The 22,361-nt window shown below is 35.2% G+C and overlaps 1 pseudogene; it reads left to right on the top strand.

The window, feature by feature from the left end:
- The first annotated feature begins 18,608 nt into the window (after positions 1-18,608).
- LOC107844205 lies at positions 18,609-20,266 on the top strand (annotated as a pseudogene).
- The last annotated feature ends 2,095 nt before the right edge of the window (positions 20,267-22,361 follow it).

Here is a 22,361-nt window from a genome sequence, read left to right as displayed (position 1 = left end):
TATGATGCACTTCTTTGTTTATTTCAGAAAAAAAGGTGTATAGTAGAGTTGGGATAAAAATTGAAGAAAAAGACATAGAAAGACAAATTTTGACAAAGATATGAGTCACCTAATGAGTCATTAACACTCTATACGACTCGTAAGCATAAAAGAACAAATGAACAAAGCAAAAGACTGAGGAAAAAAAAGATACTACTCATCCATACAATTTGTATAGTGAGGATACGGGTCGTGAACCAGATTCGTAAGCATAATAGTGTTGAAAGATACAATCAAAAGTTAAAGTCCCAGAAATATTTGAGTTGAAATTTTGAGTATGACTCGTATAGTCATCAAATCAATTGCAGATTAGTGTCCAGGATTGGAAAGAGGAAGTCCCAGGTGGATAAGAGAACAAGACATGAGTTGTATACCTGTGTACCATTCGTAAGCTGAAGTCGTATGCAAAACAAAAAGTTAAAGCCTGGGAGATCATACACTGGAATGGATAAGAGATGTCATGATACAACTTCGTATCGAGTGCCGACATAACTGTACCTTCCTCATTTTTATTTGGATTTCTATATTATTTTGAGATACTATAAATACCTTAAGGTTTTTCTTTTATTATGTTACACATTCTTACAATGATTTAGCGTACTTTATAATTATTCTTGCGATTTTGATTTTTTTAATTCAAGACTTTGGAGTTTATTCATCTTAGTCTTGTGCAATTAATTACATGTATTCTTCCTTGATAATCATGGCTTCTTCCATAAACAAAAGCGAGTAGTCTCCTTGACTAGGATTGTTAGAACCCTGAAAGATTAGCTATGTAGAGGAAGTGTGATATTTATCTATTCTGGGACTTATTCATGTATCTTAATCTTCTTCACAATAATTAATCTCCAAACAGCTGCAAAATTTAGAGATAGCTTTGATTTTCATTCATCCTTATAAAAGAGTTTGTAATTGGGTAAAAAGATTAGAAGAGTGATTTAGGACTCACCTCCATCTTATAGTCCCTGCCATCTTATTTAATCTCTTGATCTTATGAGGTTATAGTGAACTGAGGTCATAACAAAGAGCAAAAAGGCGATGACCTGAGACTAAACTGGTAAAGGGTGAGATTTATCTTCACATTCACAAGACAACTGATAATACATATTTTGTAGACTTTACATACAGAACAATAGAATAGGTGGGTTGAACATGAGAAATATAAGTAGTTAAGTAGCTAAGAGGAACAAATCCTAATGTGCGTTTTCTCTTATTTACAACAAAAAAGCGCTCAAACTTTGGTTACTACTTACTATTGACACAAAATTGCCCCATTTACTTTTCTGCACTACTCATGAATTATATCAACTCAAGCAAATTTTTAAGATCTTCCTTGTGAGTTTGACCCCAACCTATTCAAGTTAGTGTATTTTGCATGAACCACAACATACTTCTATTGGATTAGTTTAGGCGACATCAAATTTTGGTGTCGTCGTTGGGGAAGATGGTGTTATTATTGATTGAATTTGGTGAAGTTGCAGGTTCTATTTTCTATTTTTGATTTTGCATATGATGATGTATGTCAAACAAGGGGAGAATAGGCCATCCCTTACTCCAATTTGATCAAAATCCAGAAAGAATTCCTCAAATACCACGAAGAATAGGAAAACATATTTGTGATGATGTTAATGTTGGGGTTCAATACCTTCTACCTATTGATCTTAATATGGCACTCTCGCATACTCTATTTGATACACACAATGTTGTAGATATTAAGATGCAACCACTGTTAGAGTGAGAGAGATGAGAAGCTGAAGAGTGTAGGTTCGCTGAAGAGGATTGGAGAGCTCAGTATAGAGAACTAGTAAGGCCAAGATAAATGGTTGATAGAGTTAAAAGAGGAAGAGTCCCATTAATCTTTGACTACTAGTCTTTAGAGCCATTTTAGGAAGATCATGAAGATATGGTTTATGTTGAATCACCTCAAATAGTAGCGGTCATTCCTCTGCCTTTACCTCCCAATGTAAACTTTGACAATACTAGGGCCATGATCGAGTTGTTGAACTTAAAAGGTGTATTTTCAGGAGCAACAATGGATTATGAAAATCTATATCTTACTAATTTTTCTGGGATCTATAAATTTTATACCATTTCAAGGATAGACCAAGAAAATTTGAGTTTGAGGTTGATCCCATTTAAGAACCAAGGTAAGATTATAAAAGATCAATGAGTTGGATGAATTTTGATTCTGGGCATATGAAAGTTTTGCAGTTTACAAAGAAATGATGAAGCTGCATCACGATCACAAAATTAAGAAAAAATATTTGGGAAAGTTGGATAGGTATTGCTCTACAACTTAAAGCTTTTCTTGTTTCCAGATAAGTTAAAGTCTATATGGTATGGTCTATTTACTGTGTTTAGAGTTTTCCATAAGGTGCTTTAGAACTGTAATACCTCATATATTTCTAAGATAGAAAATAAACCATTGTTCCTACACATGAAACCTTTTATCCTATGATTCATATTTGAGGAAATGAATTAGGATGAGTAGCCTAGTGATAATAGAGTTTATGATTTGTTAAGCATGTTCATAAGAGTCACTTGGAGTAAGCCAAGCAAAGATCTTTTCAATCCACGAAGTTTTCATGTGTAATTTCACATAGCTCATCTTTGAACAAGCATAAATTTATTTATAGTTGGTAATTGGCATATTTATACTCTCCAAATTGAAGATAATTGAATAATCTTTCGGTCGATACTGAATTGGCCTAAAACGGACACCCGGTGAAGAAGTTAAGGTGAGTTAAAGTTTCAACTGTGTCATTTCAGTCAGTGGCGTGTTGCACCATAAACCAAAATGGCGTTCGTCAATTTCATGTGTCTCTCAGCAATTCTAATGCATCACAGTGAGTTTCTAGGTCACAAACGGGTGGAAACTCTATGTCTCCACGTCACGTCGGGGGCCTAAATCAGGTAATTTTCACAAAAATTAAATGACGCATCTAGAAAGGTATTTCGGTCAGCTTTACCCTACTATATAAGTTCCATACATGGGATTGAGGCCCAAATCAGCTGTTTACATTAATTTTTATCAAAATTCACTCAAAACAACCAAGAAAAAGCCTAGGGTTCAATTGGGGGTTTCAAATTCCAAGCTTATTTCACTACTATCTTCACGGATTATTAATTTATGGTATGTGTAGTGTTCATCTATGGACCCAATCTGTTCATAGAGCGTAAGAACCCTTTTTTAAATACGATTTTATGAACTTTTTGTGGTGATATGGGCATGTACATGTTGTGTGATTGTTGTTTAAGTTTTAAGATGATATCTAAAGGTGTTTTCATGGAATACATATGGTTGTTAGTTGATAACTATGAACTTTAGGTGGTGTAATATGGTGAAAGTTATGAAACACACCTATGCCTTAAAGAATGCATTCTAGGTGTTTGATAAAATTCTTGGGATGCTAGGAATTTATGTTTACATGGTTCCATGATATCTAAATGAAAAGTGTATGTTAACTATATACTTAAATATGAATTCCATGCTATTGATGTGTTGCTGCTATTGTTGTGGTATAAAGCATGTATGATAATGGATATGTATACTACGTGCATGAAATATATCCATCAATCCCTACAATGTTTAAGATGTTGAATAACTACATGAAGTATAAGATCCACTAACTATGATATTATGAATTTTGGACTCCAATCTTGTGATCAAGTCATGTCATGTGTGTCAGTTTCCTTCTATCGAGTCCTGGGGGTATTCGTACTCAAAAAATATTGTTCTGTTCCTAGAGCCATGTTATGTGGTCACAATAATCTAAGTCAAACTATAATCTATAGAACTCAGTCAGTCATGTGACTCAGGAAACCTCAGAAATATCATGATCTCAGTTAACTCTCAGATAGTAGTACTATTCCATCAGTCAATGAAAGTCAGTTAATCAATTCATGTACAGTTACTTGAATCATGTTCAGTCTCTTCAGATAGGAGTAGAAGTTAGCACCGAGTAAACCCAAGTATGGGAACTCACCTACCAGTTTAGGGTGTGATTTTTAGTAGTCATCCTTTTGTTCTAAAACTATGTAACTAGCATAGGTTGAGACATCTTAACCTGTCAGATTAGGGTTGATGAGGTGGCTTAACCTGTCAGTTTAAGGTTCCCACCACTCTCATTTTGAGTACCTACCATCTAAGGGTCACTTACAATGGTTCTTACCAGTGGTACGATATTGACACCCCTCTAGTTGGGGCAGAGATTGGACCCCAGCTTAGTCATAATGGTACATATGAGGCATGTCAGTTAAACAACTACCTCCCATAGTTTTAGACTCAGTCTCAGTAAAAGAACTCAGATAGTTCTTTAGATATCAGTATACCAGGACTGTTAGATATTGTTAAATTCAGTTATAGCACGGGACTCAGTAAGTTCCATCAAATTCAAGACTGTCAGACACAGTCGCCCATGTTACCAGAACTACAACTTCTGCTATGTCAGTTATCAGTAAACTATGTATTAGCGTACAAATTTAGCTATCATGTACTCACGATCTAAGTTACTATGTATGTATGTTTGTACTCTTACGTTCTTATAAATTAGTCAGTTAGCATTATTTATGTACCTCACTCGTATACTCAATACTCTAGTTGTACTGACGTATTTGCTCTATGGTTCCTTCTTTTCATGTTACACCATAGGTTCAGAGACAGGAGTTCCAGGCCAGCAGTAGCAGCTGTATTCCAGTATAAAGAGTTGCAGTAAGTCCTCTTCATTCAAGGATGATATGATATTATATTATTTCATTTATTATTTCAGCTCAGTTTTGCTAGAAGGAGTTAGTTGGAGATATGTTCCTTCAACTCCTTATTGAGACAGTATTTGAGGCTTTCAAATTTGGTTTAAATTAAATTTAGTTTTTAGTTGTTTTCGGTATCTTTCATCCTCATGGATGTTACTATTTTGTAGATTCTTTATTCAGTTGAACCTTATGTCTTATATATTTATGTTTTACACATTATTATATTATATATTGTAGTACACAGGTATAAATATCAGTCATGTGTTAACTTGTGGTCTTTTGGAGTCATAAGCACCATGTAGCATCCCGATTAAGAAAATTGAGGTGTTACAATCTTAGTATCAGAGCCTATGGTTCAATAGAGTCCTAGCAATTTTGAAAGCTGCATCTAGTAGAGTCTTGTGCATGGGTGTGTTGCATGCCATATTTATGTGGAAGAGGCTATGAGATATTTAGGAATAGTTTCCCTTCTTTCAGTATTCATGTCGTGCTAGTGAGCGTAAATATAAGTCAGTCTCTCAGTCTAATCCGCTTCTTCTTTTTATTTTAGAACATGCCTCCTACGAGAAGAAATTAGTCAGCCCCTCAATCTAAAGATCCATTGGGCGATCATGTTTCTCATATGGAGTTTAGGACCGCATTTACCATACTTGCTCAGTCTATGGCTACCCAAAATGAATGGGCACCAGTTATTCTGACTAATCCCAGGAATTCATTGACAAAGTCCAGAAGGTCATTAATAATATGGGAGTTACTTATGTTTAGAGTGCTGAGTTACCCGCATACCATTTATAGGATATCACTCAAACTTGGTATAAATAGTAGAAGTTTGAGAGAGTAGATGATGCAGGTACTATTGAGTAGGAGGAATTTATAACGGCTTTCTTAGACATATTCTTTTCCTAAGAGCTCAGAGAGGCCAAAGTTCATGTATTCATCAACCTCAGGCAGGGAAATATGATGGTTAGAGAGTATTCTGTTAGATTTACTTAGCTATCCAGATATGACAATTATCTGATTGCAGACAATAGGGCTAAGATGAGCAAGTTCATGTTGGGGGTGAATGATAGCGTGGTAAAAGAGTGTAGGTCTGCGATGCTGAACAGTGATATGTCTTTAGCAAGGCTCATGACCCATGCTCAGCAAATAGAGGAGCAAAATGTTAGGACTAAGAAGAGATAGAACAAGAGAGCAAGGTCAGGCAGTTTTAGTTTTGCTCAACCCAAATTAGAGAGAAGAAATCTTTCATAGTTTCATCCCAAGTCATCAGCTCCAGCTCATTCTTCCGCCAGTGTTCCAGCTCCTTTCTCCGCCAGTGCCCCAGTGCTAAAATTCGAAGACGTCAATAGAGATAGAGCACTAGGATCTAAATCTCAGGGTAGTGTTAGCTGTGCCTGAACAAATCCCCTATGTCAGACTTATGGTAAGAACGAAATGGCTATTTACAGAGCTGGTAGTGATGTCTATTTTGGTTGTGGCAAGCCAGGCCATAGGACTAGAGAGTATCCTCTTCTAGGTCCTTAGGGTCAGAAAACCATTCTACAGCACAATCCGATCACCCAAACCAGTTGGGTGCCACTTTCAATGCTACTAGTGGGCAATACCCAAATAGACTCTATGCTTTTCAGACCCGACAGGATTAGGTAAATTCTTTTGATATCATTACTGGTATGTTATATTTTTTCTATGTTCATGTTTATGCTTTGCAAGACCCAGGTGTATCCTTTTCTTTTGTCACTTCATACATAGTAGGAGATTTTGCAATCAGTTCCAAAATTTTTGTAGAGCCCTTTTCTGTCTCTAACCCAGTGGATAAAACCATAATAGCTTTGCGGGTATATAAGAATTACCCAGTTATGATATTTCAGGAATCCATGTCAACAGATTTAGTCTAGTTAGAGATGATTGTCTTTGATGTCATTCTCAACATGGATTGGCTTCATTCCTGCTATGCCACAGTTAACTGCAAAAATAAGATAGTTCAATTTTAGTTCCCGAATGAGCCCATCCTAGAGTGGAAGGGTAGTACCTCAGTATTCAGGGGTCATCTTGTTTCCTACCTTCGGGCAAGGAAAATAATTTCAAAGGTATGTGTGTATCATCTCATGCATGTTAAGGGTTCCAGTTTCGAATCTCCCAGTCTTGAACCAATCCCGGTGGTTAATGAATATTCCAATGTCTTTCCTGAAGATCTTCCAAGTATTCCTCTTGAAAGGGAAATAGACTTTAGCATAGACCTTCTTCCAGATACTCAGCCTATTTTTATTCTTCCATACAGCATGGCACTAGCAGAACTCAAGGAACTGAAAAATCACTTGAAGGATCTCTTAGATAAGGATTCATTAGGCCCAGTGTATCCCCATGGGGTGCACCAGTATTATTCGTACGCAAGAAAGACGGTTCTCTCAAGATGTGTATCGATTACCATTATCTCAATAAAGTTGCAATCAAGAATAGGTATCTACTTCCTAAAATAGATGACCTTTTTTACCAACTTTAGGGTGTCAGTTATTTCTCCAATATAGACCTTAGATCAAGCTACCATCATCTCAGAGTTAGAGAATGTGACATTCCAAAGACCGCTTTCCGTACTCGGAATGGTCACTTCTAATTTCTAGTTATGTCCTTTTGTCATACCAATTCCCCTGCAACTTTCATGTACTTGATAAACTGGGTGTTGAAGAAGTACTTGGATATTTTCATCATAGTCTTCATAGATGATATTCTGGTCTATTCTTGCACTGAGCATGATCATTCAGGCCATGTAAGAATTGTTCTTCAGACTCTCAGGAATAATCAGTTATTTGCCAACTTCAGTAAGTGAAAATTTTGGCTAAAATCTGTAAGAAACTGGCCTCGCCCTGTATCTCCATTAGATATCAGGAGTTTCTTTGGTTTGGCTGGCTATTATAGATGGTTTGTTGAGGGATTTTCTTCTATTGCATCTCCTATGTCCAGATTAAATCAGAAGAAGGTTAAGTTTTAATGGTCAAGTTCATGTGAGAAGAGTTTTCAAGAGTTGAAGATTCGACTCACCTCAACTCCAGTTCTAGCTCTTCTAGACGGCTCAGACGATTTCGTAGTCTATTATGATGCATCCAGAGTGGGTTTAGGTTGGGTACTCCTGTAGCATGGTAAGTTCATAGCCTATGACTCCAAACAACTAAAGCCCCATGAGAAGAATTATCCTTCTCATGATCTTGAATTAGCAGCCGTAGTATTTGCCTTGAATATTTGGAGGCATTATTTTTATAGAGTTCATGTAGATGTCTTTACAGATCATAAGAGTCTCCATTATGTCTTTTCTTGAAAAGATCTCAATCTTCGTTAGATAAGTTGGTTAGAGCTTGAAAGATTATGATATGAGTGTTTTTTATCATCCGGGCAAGGCTAATATTGTTTCCAATGGTCTAAATAGACTCTCCATGGGTAGTGTTTCTCTCGTTTAGGATAGCAAGAAGAAAATCGCTCAGGAAATCCATCAGCTATCCAGACTAGGCATTCGCTTAGTCGTCCTTTTGAGGGTAGTGTATATGTTCAGAGTATTTTAGAGTTATCTTTACTTTTCGAGGTGAAAGTAGAGCAAGACAGGGATCCTAGCCTTGTCCAGCTGAAATAGTCAGTTCAGAATCAGAAATTTGAGGTTTTCTTCAAAGGGGGAGATGTTGTTCTTCATTGTCAGGGTCGTTTGTGCGTTCCAGGTGTAGATGGATTGAGGCAGCAAATTCTTGCAGAAGTGCATAGTGCACAATACTCTATTCATCCAGGGGCCACTAAAATGTATCGCGACTTGTGGGAGATCTATTGATGGAGTGGGATGAAGAGAGATATTGCAAAGTTTGTGTCTAAGTGCTCTACATATCAACAGATCAAGATAAAGCATCGAAAACTGAGTGGTTCAATGCAGGAGTTCACCATTCCTACTTTGAAGTGAGAAGAAGTGAACATAGACTTCATGAAGGGTTTGCCTAGAACTCGTCATTAGGATGATTCAGTTTGGGTTATTGTAAACAGAATGACCAAGTCAGCTCAGTTTCTTCCTGTTCGTATTTCTTTTCATCCTAGGACTATGCCAAACTCTATATCAAGGAGTTCGTCAAATTACACGATATTCCAATATCTATTATTTTAGACAGAGGTACCAAATTCACCTCTCACTTTTGGAAAGCATTCCAAAAGGGTCTTGGTACCCAAGCTTCTCTCAGTAGATCATTTCATCCTCAGAAAGATGGTCAAGTAGAAAAGACCATTCAGACTCTCAAAGATATGCTAAGGGTGTGTGCAATTAATTTCAAGAGAAGTTGGGATGACCACTTGCCTTTGATTGAGTTTGCATACAACAAAAGCTATCATTCTAGTATTCAGATGGCTCCATTCGAAGCTCTCTATGGTAGGAGATGTAGATCTTAAATCGGTTGATTTGAAGTTGATAAGGCCTCAGTTATAGGTCCTGACTTAGTATTCGATGCCTTAGAGAAAGTTTAGTTGATCCAAGAGAGTCTCTGGGCTGCTCAAAACCTATAAAAAATCTTTTACAGATGTTCATAGAAAGGATCTCGAGTTTGAGTTCAATGACTATGTCTACATCAAGATCTCTCCCATGAAGAAAGTGGAGAGGTTCGACAATAAAGGGAAACTAAGTCCCCAATATGTCGGTCCCTTAAGGATTATCAACTGGTTCAGCAAGGTAGCTTATGAGCTCAAATTGCCTTCAGATATAGTCTTGGTTCATCCAGTCATCCATGTTTCTTTGCTCAAGAAATGCATAGGTGACCAAACAGTTGTAGTCCCTTTTCAGAGCATTAACGTTCAGAACTGTCTCTTTTATGAAGGGATACCTGTCGAAATCTTAGACTATCAAACTCGTAGATTGAGGAACAAATAAGTTCCTCTAGTCAAGGTTCTTTGGCAAAATTAGTCTCATGAGGGAGCTACTTGGGAAGCAGAAGCAGATATGCGTATCAAGTATCCTCACCAATTCTCCACAATTTCAGATCAAGCTAAAGGTAATAGTTCTCCTTAAGCACACTCAGTTTCATGTTCATGTTCCTATAATAAACTTGGTATCGATTACCGTTGCATATTAAGTCATGCATTAATGTATTAGTCCAGCATATAATTATGCCTCAAATATGCATTCTCATTGGGAGAACTCAGTTATCAGAAGTCTGAGTTATGCATTCATGAATCAGTTACTCGTGCATCAGATATACTTATCCAGCATGATTTGTTTAGCTTATCAGTCATGTCCATCATGAGATCATGTTCCAGTAGTGTATTTCATGTACATACTCTAGTTTATCATCTCTCCTCATTTTAGTCAGTCTTATTCGAGGACAAAAGTTTCCAAGGGGGAGATATTGTAATATCTCGTACATTTATAAGCAAGAAAATAAACCGTTGTTCCTACTCATGAAACCTCCTATACTATGATTCATATTTGAGTACATGAATTACAATGAGTATCCTAGTCATAATAGAGCTTATGATGTGTTAATCATGTTCATAAGAGTCAGTTAGAGTAAGCCAAGCTAAGAACTTTTGAATCCACCAAGTTTTCGTGTGTTATTTCACATAGCTAATCTTTGAACAAGCATAACTTCATTTATAGGTGGTATTTTGGTAGATTTATACCCTCCAAATTTTAGATAATTGAATAAGCTTTCCGTCGATACTAAATTCGCCTAAAATGGACACTTGGTGAAAATGTTATGGTGAGTTAAAGTTTCAGTAATGTCATTTTCAGTCAGTGGCGTGTCATGCCGTAAACCAAAATGATGTTTGTCAATTTCCAGTGTCTCTCCTTGATTCCAGCACATCGTGGTGAGTTTCTAGGTCACAAATGGGTGGAAATACGATGTCTCCTCATCGCACCAGGGGCCCAAATCGGGTAATATTCACAGAAATTAAATGCGCATCTAGAGTGGTATTTGGACCATCTCCCCCCACCCCCCTTATATAAGTCCCAAACACGGGATTGAGGCCCAAAATCAGCTCTTTACATTACTTTTTATCAAAATTCACTCAAGAACAACCCAGAACAAGTCTAGGGTTCAATTGGTGGTCTCAAATTCCAAGCTTATTTCACTATTATCTTCACGGATTATTAATCTAAGGTATGCGTAGTGTTCATCTATAGATCCAATCCGTTCATAGAGCTCAAGAGCCATGTTTAAAATACTATTTTGTGAACTTTTTGTGGTGATATGAGAATGTACATGTTGATGATTCTTGTTTATGTTTTAAGATGATATCTAAAGGTGTTTTCATGGAATATATATGGTTGTTAGTTGAAAACTATGAACTTTAGGTGGTGTAATATGGTGCAAGTTATAAAACATACCTATGCCTTAAAATTATGCATGCTAGGTGTTTGATAAAATGCTTGGGATGCTACAAATTGATGTTTACATGGTTCCATGATAACTAAATGACAAGTCTATGTTAGATATATACTTAAATATGAATTCCATGCTATTAATGTGTTGCTATTGTTGTGGTATGAAGCATGTATGATAATGGATATGTATAATATGTAAACAAAATATATCCATGCAATCCCGACAATATTTAGGATGTTGAATAAGTAATTGAAGTATAAGATCCCCTACCTATGTATTATGAATTATTGACTCCAGTCTTATGAGAAAGTCATGTCATGTGTGTCAGTTTCCTTCTATCAAGTTCTGGGATATTCGTACTGAAAAAATATAGTTGTGTGCCTAGATCCATGTGATATTGTAACGATAATCTTAGTCAAGCTATAATCTATAGAACTCAGTCAGTCATGTGACTCAGGAAACCTCAGAAATCTCATGATCTCAGTTAACTTTTAGATAGTAATACTATTCCATCAGTCAACGAAAGTTAGTTGATCAGTCCATGTACATTTAGTTGAATCATGTTCAGTATCTATAGATAGGAGTAGAAGTTAGGATCGAGTGAACCCAAGAATGGGAACTCACCTACCAATTTACGGTGTGATTCTTAGCTGTCATGTTTGCGTTCTAGAACTATGTAGATAGCATAGGTTGAGACATCTTAACCTATTAGATTAGGGTTGATGAGGTGGCTTAACTTGTCAGTTCAGGGTTACCACCACTCTCATTTCGAGTACCTATCATCTAAGGGTCACTCACAACGGTCCTTACCAGTGGTTCAATATTTACAACCCTCCAGTCGAGGCAGAGATTGGACCCCAACTTAGCCATAATGGCACATATGGGGCATGTTGGTTAAACAACTACCTTCTACAGCTTTAGACTCAATCTCAGTAAAAAAACTTAGAAAGTTATTCAGATATCAGTATACCAGGACTGTGAGATACAGTCAAATGCACTTATAGCACGACACTCAGAAAGTTCCATCAGATTCAAGACAGTCAGACACAGTCGCCCATGTTATCAGAACTACAGTTTTAGCCATGTCAGTTATCAGTACACCATATATTAGCGTACAGATTTAGCTATCATGTACTCATGATCTCAGTTATTATGTATGTATGTTTATACTCGTACATTCATATCAGTCAGTCAATTAGCATTATTCATATATGTAAACCCTTTGTATTAGCCTAACTCACTCGTATACTCAGTACTCTAATTGTACTGATGCATTTGCGCTATGGTTCTTTCTTTTCATGTTACAGCATAGGTTAAGAGAAAAGATTTCTAGACCAGCAGTTACAGCTGCATTTCAGTATATAGAATTGTAGTGAGTCCTCTTTATTCGAGGATGATACGATATTATTTTATTTCATTTGTTATTTTAGCTCAGTTTGGGTAGACGGAGTTAGTTGAAGACATGTTCCTTCAACGCATTATTTAGACAGTATTTAGAGGCTTTCATATTTAGTTCAGATTTGATTCAGTTTTTAGTTGTTTTAGGTATGTTTCACCCACACGGATGTTACTATTTTACAAATTCTTTATTCAGTTTAAACTTGTGGCTTACATGTTCATGTTTTCCGCATTATTACATAATATATTGCAGTGCACAGGTAGAGATATCAGTCATAGGTTAGCTTGTGGTCCTTCGGGATCATAAGCACCGTGTAGTATCCCGGTTTAGAAAATTAGGGTGTTACAACAACTGAAGAGGGATAGTGAAGCCCCATTCAATGTTAATGGGAAGATAGTAAAGCACTACATGGGAAATATTAAAGAATTTTATGTAATTTTTAAAATAAGCATGATGAATCCTTAGTAACCAAGGGAATTACATCGTGTGAAGACGTTATATCAATTGGGGCTTAGGAGGAAACTTATGAGTCTAGTCCCAGAAGCCTAAGTATCAAACATAGCCACGTTATGCCATGATGTTAAATCTAGAGCAGCGTGGAAAGAAACCCATGATTTTTTTACGTACTTAGTTATAGGGTGATATGTTTGTTCAGTGTGGAGGGCTAAAAAGTACAACAAACACCCTAAAAAGATGAAAATGTTTGGTCATACGGACTCTTTACATTCGTATTTAGATGGTACAACTCAAGATTAGGAGTCATATGGACTTGGAGGAAAATTTAGAATTAGGTAAAAGTTTCTAGAGTGGATATACTCTCAGAATAAGCCATACTCTCAAGCTATGACTCGTCACATTGAATGGCATCTACTCCAGAACCCAGGTAAGGTGAACGGTTTATAAGAATTAAAGAAATGACCCATAATACTGGGTATGTGTTGTACACACAACTCGAACCCAAGCTTACCATGTCAGGGTCATAGGTTAACCCAACCCAACATTTAATTTAAATAGAAATTAGGGACCAGAAATAGGCACCCATTACTCCAAATTTGAACAAACTCCATTGCAACAAATATTTGAAGCTTCCAATTTGTTCAATCACTCAAAAATACTCAAAATCATATACCATTTTGCTTACTTTCTTCAACTAGCATGAATTAGAGACAAATTTGAGGGAAACAAGTGAACTAATTGAAGCAACTTCCAATTTCTCAAATCAAGTAAGTATTTTTAGCTTAAATTAATGATACCGTGCATAAAATGGAAAATGAGAGATTTCTTGAACTTCTTTTGAGTTGATTTAGTTACATTATTGATTTATGAAACCATAGTTCATATGATTTAGTCGAAAATGACGTGAGGGCTGGAATATGGTCTTAGATTTTTAAATTGTGTTTTTGTAGTTGAAATTAGGTGATATAGATGCATAACTGCATGGGTATTTCCATAAAATTTTATTTAGAGATAAACTTTAAAGTTGGACCTCTCTATTGCAGTGGATATAAGACCCCTTAGGACTCGTACCCAATGGTATGGGCTCGTAGTAGGACTTGTACCTACTAAAAACATGGAATTCTAAAAATTTTAAGGTTCTGGAATGGATACAACTTGTTTACATTAGTCCCATCCCAACTATATGACTCATACGCTTAAAGCCATACCCACCTAGGAGATATATTATTTTATAAAATATTTCTGATCAACATATGACTATTGATAACGAGTCATACCGTCTACGTATGACTAGTCAGCAGGAGTTGTTAGCTGACCAGTGAACAATTATTCAGGCATTATGTAACAAAAGCTTGTTCATACGAGTCGTACCAAGACGATAGGACTAGTACCCCTCATTCATACCCTCACAAAATCATGCACACTGATCTTTGAATTAAAATTTATCCATTTATTTCTTTAATTTCATTCTAATGATGGTTTTCTTCAAAGAACAATGCCTCTTAAGAATGCAGCCTCAACTAATAAAGAAGACAAAAAGAGCCACAAGAAGGCACAATCTACTAAGCCTGAGAATACTAGCTCAGAATATTCATTGTTAACCACCAGTAGTGGTGATTTATAGAATGGAACAACAATGGGTAAAACTACCCAAAAAGGAAAAGTAGCTAAAAATAGAAAGGGGAAAACGGTTTTACTCCCAAAGGAATCACTACCTCCATGGGGCCCAAGGAAAAAAAAAATTGATGTCTCACTTCTGCATACACCACCACCCTCTGATGCTTATAATGATGTTTAAGCAAGCTCCAAGAAAGATAGTTTAAGAAATTCCAATCGTACAAAAGAGGTTGATGCCACTCCAATCGAAAGATAACATCCCCTACTAGCACTTACCATTTCTCGGTGCCTATCTTTAAACGATGGGGGTACCTCAGTATACAAGAGATGTTTAATATTTGGTTGAGAAGACTTTAGCATGGAAACATCAAATGGGTGTTATATCTTAAGTTGATGTTAATGACTACCAAGATGTCAGAGATACCTTGATTGAAGGAATGATTCAGGAAGTATGGGTTTTAATGGATGATGAGAGAGCCCAAGAAATACAGCGATATATTGGTGCAAGAATTTTATGTCGTATACAAGGGTGAACTTTAGCGAGAAAACCCACAAGGTCAGTTATGGAAGGGTGGAGACCCTATTACTTCTCTTACTATTTGTGTAGTATGGGTTGACATTTCACCATGTTTCAAGGGTCGGTTCTTATACGGACCATAGTATTATCCTTCGATTAACACTAAGAAGTTAGACTATTGGATGTAAGAGATTAAGAAGATAAATAGGAGGTCACTAGGTTTTGAGGACAAGATGGTTCTCTTTATATTACTTACAGAGCGGATAGATTCAAATGGAAAAAATACGGTGTGTAGTAGGAGGCCCGGGTGTCACCTCATAGTAAATTGAGAAGAATACACTAAACTTCGAGGGTAAATGATCTGAGGTGGTTTTATACACTTTTGTAACATTATTCTAGGTTATTTTGCCTTGTTTTGTGATAAATTTTGTGCTTAACGTGTTAATATTGTTATAAATAAGCATTTAAGTGTCCACGTATGTGATTACAATGTTCAAAGTATTTTTCAAACAACTTTGTTAATAATTGTCATTTAGAGTTCAATCCGAAAAACTAGTTTTACTAGTTTTAGCTAGGTGTGTGTCTAGTTGGTTTTGGTGGATTCTAATGTATTTTATTTATTCAAAATATTTTAAGTATATAATTATGAGTTGAATAACTTGTTTGTAATGTGCAATGTTTAATTTGCTTAAGTCAAGAGTCGGAATAATAAGTAGAAGATCATTGCAAATTTACCTTATCTTAGCTCTTGTTTTGATTTGTCGTTGAAAATATTGTGTTGTTTTGATCTATAATTTGTGATGTGTGATATTTTAGGAGGATTTTTGAGGTGAAAACAGTGATATATTATTGATAAAGAGGCAAAAAATTTATTAGAAATACACTAAATAAGGCATGGGCAAAGAATAGGACCTTCAACACTTAACCAAAATTTTGGATGCAAATTCCTGTGAGTCGACGCAAAGACGATGTGTAGCATCAATGATCACACAGTTTACAGTTAGAATAATTTTGCAATTCTAATTCTAGTACACCGACACGGACTCAACGTGTTGCGACGATGATTAGTTGCAAAACACTACAATGCTGCACCGACACAAAAGTCCTATTTTATATCAAAAAGGGCACACAGATCAAGACTCTTAAGTGGGAATATTATCAATTTTATTTCAATTTGGGATTAGAATTATTTTTGACAACTGGTCACGTGGCGAACACAACATTATAAATATTTTTGGACAGTTGCTAAGAAGACTCAACAAGTTAGGATTATTTTTGGACGCTGTTTTGGAGAAAAAGACGAAGGCTGCTACACGGTTTTAATTATTTTATTTAGGTTTTAATTTTTTATATCAGATATTCAATTATTTTGATCGTGATTATGAATATTATCTGCTAAAAATCCTCTTTTCAGGGTTATGACTTGCATGTTTGGTGCTAACAAGATGCTGAGATAGGGAGAAAATCTACACCCATGGCTGAAGATGTTTTTTAATTGATTTTATCCATATTTGACGAATTTTCTTAAAATATTTGTAATGAATTGTGATTTTTGAATTGATTTTGTAGTCTGGAATCATTTGTGCTGTGTTGAAATGGTTATGATGAGTTTTTGTGCTTAATGAAATTTTGTTGAAATATTTGAGACCCCTCCTACAATTTTATGATATGTCATATGTGTATTTATGAAATTATTGGGACTCTAATAATGGTATTTGGATTGGGGATAGAACAATGAGGGTAAATAATTTCATAAATAGATAAGTAGTACTTAGGAATACAACCTTGTACGAGTGTGCATGAGGTGCTACTGAGTTCTTGGTGTATAGAAATCTACAACTTGCCCGGTTGCTTTTGACTAGCTCTAAGATAGTCAAGTAGGATGTGATCATCAGACAATTTTATTGTTAGTCCACTCGAGCCCAAATGCCTTATCCAATTAAGAATGAATTTATTTGATCCAAATGTTTGAGCCATAAGTGACCAATTTTGTTAAATACACTGATTTCAGCTTCTCGTGTCTACAGCGAACCTTTTTTGGCCCTGTTCCTTCTTAGATACTATGTACCTCAACTTATGAAAATCACCTAAGTTGAGGGTGGCTGTCATAGAGGTGCATAGGAAATTAAAAATGAAGAAAGAAGTGCAAAAAGAAAAATAAAAAAAGGGAGGGTGCAGTAAAAATAAAAGAAAATAAAAGAGAAAAAAGAAGAAACTTGAAATAAAAGAAAAAGAAAAAGAAAGAAAGTGAGAAAACCGTACCTAGACTAAGTCTGAATATATCAAATTAAAAAGAGAGACACAAGGATGGCACTAAAATTTAAAAATCAGTGGACCTTGGAAAATGTGTTGTGTGAAGGAGGAATTAGCCACTATAATAGATCCCAAAAGGATACCATACTAGCCCTTAACCTGTGCTACCAAACGAATAAAGTCCTATAGTAATCCTACTTTGACTATCCAAAAACTTCGGAAGAGATCATATGGGCAAGCCTATGCTATTCTATATAGACTAGTTATACTTCTCTGTTAGCGAGAGTTTCGCTTGATATATCCATAAATTGGTTAATTAATCTTAGCTGAGTCAAAGTAATTTCTTTGAATGTGAGTGCACAAGGATTGTGATGTTAAGTTATGAATCTGTTTGGTTGATGTAGCCTGTGTTGGCGCTCAGTTGTCTATAACCAATGTAATGCCACCATCGGACTCCCTCAATTTTCTTTGTGTGCTAAATTGGTACACACAGTTTGATTTTTTAAAAGTAAGATTAGGAGAGGGAAATAATGTATGAGAAAAATTGAATTCAAAATCACTGCAATGGGTATCCTATGATATTCTTGTTTGAGCATCGTGTTAAATTATCGAGCTTAATTATTGTTTCCCTGAGGTCACACAAAAGTCTAGGTTGAGGGTTTTGATGTGTCATGGAAACACGACAGTTATGATGCTTAAAACCATGAATTTATGTGGATACTTAGGTTATTTTAGTGGATATGATGCACTTCTATGTTTATTTCAGGAAAAATAGGTCTATAGTAGAGTTGGGATGAACATAGAAGAAAAAGACCTAGATTGACAAATTTTGACCAAGGTACGAGTCGCCAAAAGTGTCTTTAACTAACTAAATGACTCATGTGATGACTAATAAGAACAACAGAAAAAAAAGGACAAAACAATAGACTAAGTAATGAAAAGATATAACTTATACATATGATTCTTGTATGAATGATACAGGTCATGAACGGGAGTCATAAGCATAACAGTGTCCAATACTATAATCAAGAGTTATAGTTCCAGAAATATATCAGTCAAAAGTCTTAGTACGACTTGTATAGTCAAACCGTTAGCAAACCACTATCGAGGTTCGGAAAGAAGAAAGCCTTAGAAGGATGCTAGAATAAGACATGAGTCATATACTCTTGTACAAATCATATGCTAAATTCATACAAGGAATATAATATTTAAGCATAGGAGATCAAACACTGTAATGGATATGAGAAGGCATGGTTCAACTCATATGCTGTCGGTACGAGTTGAAGACCGAGTCGTACAGAGCACCAACATAACATTACCTTTCCCATTTTATTAAAATTTCTATGTTATTTTGAGATACTATACATACCATAGGGTTTATCTTTTATTATGTTACACATTCTTACAATACTTTAGCATACTTTACAATTATTCTTGAGATTTTTTTTTAAATTCAAGACTTTGGTATTTATTCATATTACTTATGTACAATTAATTGCACGTCTTCTTTATTGATAACCTTCAGTGGGAAGCCAAGTTCCATAAATTTGAGGTTGATATTACCTCCCACAACTTGAACAATAATTATTTATATTTTAAGGAATATGGTACAGCTGGTGTCTTCAATGTTTTATCCCATACCACAAAAAAAATCCAAATCTTATACGTATGGTGAAGCTAAAATATTTGGTTAAAAGTAAGAGCATTTTGGGAATCAGCTATGATTTATTAAGGATTTTGATAAGAAAGTTGGAGAGGGTTATGCCTAAGATACTAGTGAAATAATTTTAAAATTTCCTTTTTTTCTATTCCTTGAAGAGGGGCATACTGCTCGAAATGAGCAAATACTTGTGTGAAAAGCATTCTAAATGGTTGAAATAGAAAAGTAAAACTTTTCCAGAATAACATTAAAGAGTTGTAGAACACTCTTTGTGTTTTAGGTCCAAAGTTTTCTTGTGATTTGGAGCATAAATGGGCTTCCTTTAGTAGTTTCACTGATAAGAATGCCCGAGCATTGGAATAGCTAAGGGATATTATTTCACCATTTCTCCATAAGTATTGCAAAATTATAAAAAAAGGTAATCCTTCCGGCATAAGTGATACATTGGTACACTTGAAGCCCACATATTTTAAAATGTAGTTGCTTAATAGAATTCTAGAGAATCCACGCTCCTTTTACAAATAAAATCAAGTGTCTGATTTTTGCTCATCCTCTTGTAGAGCAAAGAGGAAAGTGTATCTGAGTTTAAAAGCTAGATAAAGGAAATAAGATGTCGGTTGGATCCAGATATTAGAGTGAAACTAAAATTTGTTGTTAAATTGATTAGACTCTATGGTGGGACAAAATATAGAGTTATAATATTTATTCTGATACTTGGTACTTTGAACCTGATCAAGGAGCAGTTTAAGTCTCTCTTTGATGAGAATTTAGGCAGAGTGATTTTCCATATGGATGACAAACTTGATGTAAAGCAGCGGTAGATATAAATAAATTCTCTTAATGGCCCAAACAGTGATGTCAACGTGCTTGTTGCATTGAAAAAGTCCATTTCAGAAGGAAGAAGTCTTATAGAGGCCTCAAGAGTAATTTTTCTTAACGTTCTCTGGAATCTTTCAGTATAGTAGCAAGCCATCATTCGAGCCTATATGAATAACTAGAAAAAATTTTTGCATGTTTATTGTCAAGTAACTTCAAAATAGTAGGTTGACAAGATCAAACAGCAGGAGAGAAAAAGACATCATTCATGTGTACTTCTATCCAAGAATGAAATGAATACTTCATCTTCTCTGTTAGAGGATAACATACTTGAATCCATGGTTAAGTATGCGGGTCACTATCTTATTTTTAGAAAAATATCTCATTCCACGTACTATGCCTACTATATGTTTTAATGCTTACAACCAACCTCCAAAACTGTAATACCCCTTTTTTTGGGCTAAGTTGAACCGTTGTTCCGATGTATATTAGAGATGTATATTGGCCCGAATCCAATGGTTTCTAGGTATAAATAACTAGGAATACTAACACTTTACTATGAGAACATCTTTAGAGATGATTACACATCAAAAAATCTCCTAGCTCAAAGTTAAGTAGATTATGTTCTTACCAAATGTGTTTTAGTTGACGATTTTTCTTGGGTCAAATTCCAATGACCATTAATCCTAACATATGATGAGTTAGGAGGCCTATTATATATCAAATTAATGTTCGTTGAGTCCTCTTTTCAATGCGACTGAGAGTTTATTAATCCAAGTTTTGAGTCAAATTTTGTGAGTGTTTTACTAAGACACTATCTAGGGTCTGCATTTGCGTCACAAAGCAAAGCTTCACCAATGCGTTGGGTCAGTGCCACATAACTTGTGGTCCTTTATAGGGGCACAACACGAAGCCCTTCTCGACATTAAATGTTGCTCTATTTTATTTTATTGTAAGGGCATTGCGACCTTTTATCACCCCTAAATTGTTCCTAATTCTTTTTCGGTTGATAGGTGTTAAACATGTTATATTACCTCTATAAAATCCCTAAACATCATTCATTCCTTAGGAAGTGAAAGGAAAAACTACCTAGGGTTGATGATTTTAAGCTCCAAGGGTTAAATTACTCGATGTTTCCATTATTATCATGGTATATGGGACTATGCCAACTTTAAGGGCATATGTTTATCATTTTAACAAGTATGGTTTGCCAACTAATATAATTTGTATGATGCTCTACATATTTTGGACCTAACAAGTCTTTATCTCTATTGTTTTCCATGGTTGAAATATGGTTTAAAATATCATTGTTAAAAATAGATTTTAAAATTAATATTTTATTTTCAATTTTAAAGATGCAACAATAAGAATGTTGAAAATATGGTTAAAAATTCTTCTTCACATGTAGTTTGACAAAAATCTTTATTATCATAAAATTGCTTGCAAGTATAATTAATATCGCCTTAACCCTATCATTAACCTATGATTAAACTATTTCTTTAAGGGCTAACATTGTAAATTTTCGCACCAAGTTAGTCTCTGCATCTACTATTTCCAAGAATAATATGGATCCCAACTATCAGAGTTTTCTTGCCAAATTTATGTTTTAGTTTTCTTGAACGGAAATAAAAGTACTATCATAACTACTTTTACTATTCCTCAAATGAAAATATAAAACTCTACGATATTTATTATATTTCTTGTTGGAGAAAAAGCTTTGGAAATCTACAAATAGAAGATCAAAACATAATAACATTAAAAATGTAGTCTTTATAAAGTCTTGTTTTTGGAGAGACTTCTCCTATTAAGTACAATATTTTTTCAAATATTAGTTTTTAATTGCATTTTATTTGACTGAACCATAGCCAATAATACTTTTTTAGTATAATTTATATGTCATCTAATTTATCATCAAATAGAACTCTTTGTCATTATGTTTATTAATGACATTTTAGTTTACTCCAAGAGTGAGGTGGATAATGCTAATCGCCTTCATGTAGTATTTCAAACCTTAAAGGAACGGTCGTTGTGTGCCAAGTTCCCCAAGTGTGAGTTTTTTTTTAACATTGTGACTTATCTTGGTCATATTATTTATAGCGAGGGGATCATGGTTGATCCGCAAAAGGTGTTTATGTTAAAAGGTGACGTAGACACATGACTCAAAGTGACATTCAGAGCTTCTTGGGTTTGGCTGGGTATTATCAAGGTTTTGTGTAAAGCTTTTTAATGATAGGTGCTCTTTTGAATAAGTTGACTCAAAAAAAGGCAAAGTATTCTTGGTTGTATGCTTGTGAGGGGAGTTTTGAAAAGTTAAAAGATAAGCTAACTTCAGTTCTAGTTTTGACATTTCTTTAGATAAGTAACGGATCTGTGGTTTATATTTATGCATCTAGGGTGGGACTTGGTTGTGTCCTAATGCAGCATGGGAAAGTCCATTCTTATGCTTCTAGGCAGTTAAAGATGCGTGAGAGGAGTTATCCTACCCATGATTTAGGGCTGTTTGCGATGTTT

This window comes from Capsicum annuum, chromosome 10 (genome assembly GCF_002878395.1).
Source record: "Capsicum annuum cultivar UCD-10X-F1 chromosome 10, UCD10Xv1.1, whole genome shotgun sequence".
NCBI classification, from domain to species: Eukaryota; Viridiplantae; Streptophyta; class Magnoliopsida; order Solanales; family Solanaceae; genus Capsicum; species Capsicum annuum.
This window is presented reverse-complemented; position numbering and strand designations above follow the sequence as displayed.